Here is a 2,947-nt window from a genome sequence, read left to right as displayed (position 1 = left end):
TTTCGTGCTCTGATCTTTAAATTCAATTGACTTGAGTGTTTTGTGTGTCTCATATGCATTCTCATTTTGTTAGTGTCAGTGGTATACAAATTGCTAAGTTTGGTGTCTTGCATGCATTGTTATTTGATTCTTGTTGCATTTTGATTTATCCTTATTATTAAAAATCCAAAAATATTTGTAATTTGTGTCTTCTCAAGTCAATAATACGGAAGAATTGAAGATTTAGAACATTCAGCAGAGGAATTGCACAGAAAAAGCTGGGCGTTCAAAACGCCCAGTGAAGAAGGACAGACTGGCGTTTAAACGCCAGCCAGGGAACCTGGTTGGGCGTTTAACGCCCAAAAGGGTATAGTTTTGGGCGTTAAACGCCAGAATGTGCACCATTCTGGGCGTTTAACGCCAGGATGGCTAAAGGGGGAAGATTTTGTTTTCAAATCAATTTTTTTTTAAGTTTTCAAAATCTTTTTAAAATCAAATCTTTTTCAAATCAATTTTTCAATCAAATCTTTTTCACAATCAATTTCTTTCCATTTTCAAAGATACTTACTATCAATTAATGATTTGATTCAACATTTCAAGTATGTTGCCTTTTCTGTTGAGAAAGGTTTAATGTTTAAATCATATCTTTTCTTGTTAGTCAAGTTTTTAATTTTCAAAATAAAATCTTTTTAAAATGTTTTTCAAATCATATCTTCTCAATCACATTTTTTTTAAAACCAATCATATCTTCTTAACCACATCTTTTTCAAAATAGTTTTCAATCAAATCTTTTTGATTTCTAATTTCAAAATCTTTTTCAAAAAAATCACTTGATCTCTTTCCCACTTTCATTTTCGAAAATCAAGTAGTGTTTTCAAAAATGTTTTCAAAATCTTTTACTTAATTTTCGAAAATTACTTCCCTTCTTCTCATATCCTTCTATTTATGGACTAACACTATCCCTTAATGCAAAATTCAAACTCCATCTTCTTTGATAAGTTCAAATTTTCTACGTCTGTCTTCTATTTTTCTTTTCCTCTGACACCTAAAGGAATCTCTATACTGTGACATAGAGGATTCCACATTTTCTTGTTCCCTTCTCTTTCTTATGAGCAGGAGCAAAGACAAAAACATTCTTGTTGAGGCTGATCCTGAACCTGAAAGGACCTTGAAGAGAAAGCTAAGAGAAGCCAAAGCACAACTCTCTTTAAAGGACCTGACCGAATTCTTCAAAGAAGAAGAACATATGGCAGCCGAAAACAACAATGCCAACAATGCAAGGAAGGTGCTGGGTGACTTCACTGCACCTACTCCTGATTTCTATGGGAGAAGCATCTCTATCCCTGCCATTGGAGCAAACAACGTTGAGCTTAAGCCTCAATTAGTTTCTCTAATGCAACAGAATTGCAAGTTCCATAGACTTCCATTGGAAGATCCTCATCAGTTCTTAGCTGAATTCTTGCAAATCTGTGACACTGTCAAGACTAATGGGGTTGACCCTGAGGTCTACAGACTTATGCTATTCCCTTTTGCTGTAAGAGACAGAGCTAGGACATGGTTGGACTCACAACCTAAAGAAAGCCTGGACTCTTGGGAAAAGCTAGTCAATGCCTTCTTGGCAAAGTTCTTTCCACCTCAAAAATTGAGTAAGCTTAGAGTGGAAGTCCAAACCTTCAGACAGAAGGAAGGAGAATCCCTCTATGAAGCTTGGGAAAGATACAAACAATTAATCAGAAAGTGTCCTTCTGATATGCTTTCTGAATGGAGCATCATAGGTATTTTCTATGATGGTCTCTCTGAACTATCCAAGATGTCTTTGGATAGCTCTGCTGGAGGATCTCTTCATCTGAAGAAGACGCCTAAAGAAGCTCAAGAGCTGATTGAAATGGTTGCAAATAACCAATTCATGTACACTTCTGAAAGGAATCCTGTGAACAATGGGACTAATCAGAAGAAAGGAGTTCTTGAGATTGACACTCTGAATGCCATATTGGCTCAGAACAAAATATTGACTCAACAAGTCAATACGATTTCTCAAAGTCTGTCTGGAATGCAAAATGCACCAAGCAGTACTAAAGAAGCTTCATCTGAGGAAGAAGCCTATGATCCCGAGAACCCTTCAATGGAAGAGGTGAATTACATGGGAGAACCCTATGGAAACACCTATAATCCTTCATGGAGAAATCATCCAAATTTTTCATGGAAGGATTAACAGAGACCCCAACAAGGTTTCAACAATAATAATGGTGGAAGAAACAGGTTTAGCAATAGCATGCCTTTTCCATCATCTTCTCAGCAACAGACAGAGAGTTCTAAGAAGAATACCTCTGACTTAGCAACCATGGTCTCTGATCTGATCAAAACCACTCAAAGTTTCATAACTGAAACAAGGTCCTCCATTAGAAATTTGGAGGCACAAGTGGGTCAGCTGAGCAGGAAAGTTACTGAACTCCCTCCTAGTGCTCTTCCTAGCAATACTGAAGAAAATCCAAAAGGAGAGTGCAAGGTCATCAACATGGCCGAATTTTGGGAGGAAAGAGAGGCAGTGAACGCCACTGAGGAAGGCCTCACTGGGCGTCCACTGGCCTCCAATGAGTTCCCCAATGAGGAACCATGGGAATTTGAGGCTCAAAATGAGACCATAGAGATTCCATTGGACTTACTTCTGCCATTCATGAGCTCTGATGAGTATTCTTCCTCTGAAGAGGATGAGTATGTCACTGAAGAGCAAGTGGCTAAATACCTTGGAGCAATCATGAAGCTAAATGACAAGTTATTGGGAAATGAGACTTGGGAGGATGAACCCCCTTTGCTCACCAAAGAACTGGATGACTTGTCTAGGCAGAAACTGCCTCAAAAGAGATAGGATCCTGGGATGTTTTCAATACCTTGTACCATAGGCACCATAACCTTCAAGAAGGCCTTGTGTGACTTAGGGTCAAGTGTAAACCTCATGCCTCTCTCTGTA

General features: G+C 38.3%; 1 non-coding gene across 1 annotated transcript; it reads right to left on the bottom strand.

The window, feature by feature from the left end:
* Window positions 1-1,627: 1,627 nt before the first annotated feature.
* LOC112766673 (small nucleolar RNA R71) lies at window positions 1,628-1,735 on the bottom strand. Its single transcript, XR_003184482.1, has one exon. It is a non-coding gene; the product is annotated as a small nucleolar RNA R71 (small nucleolar RNA).
* Between the last annotated feature and the right edge of the window lie 1,212 nt (window positions 1,736-2,947).

This window comes from Arachis hypogaea, chromosome 2 (assembly GCF_003086295.3).
Source record: "Arachis hypogaea cultivar Tifrunner chromosome 2, arahy.Tifrunner.gnm2.J5K5, whole genome shotgun sequence".
Taxonomy (NCBI): domain Eukaryota; kingdom Viridiplantae; phylum Streptophyta; class Magnoliopsida; order Fabales; family Fabaceae; genus Arachis; species Arachis hypogaea.
The sequence above is the reverse complement of the archived record's forward strand: the minus strand, read 5'-3'. Positions and strand labels throughout refer to the sequence as shown.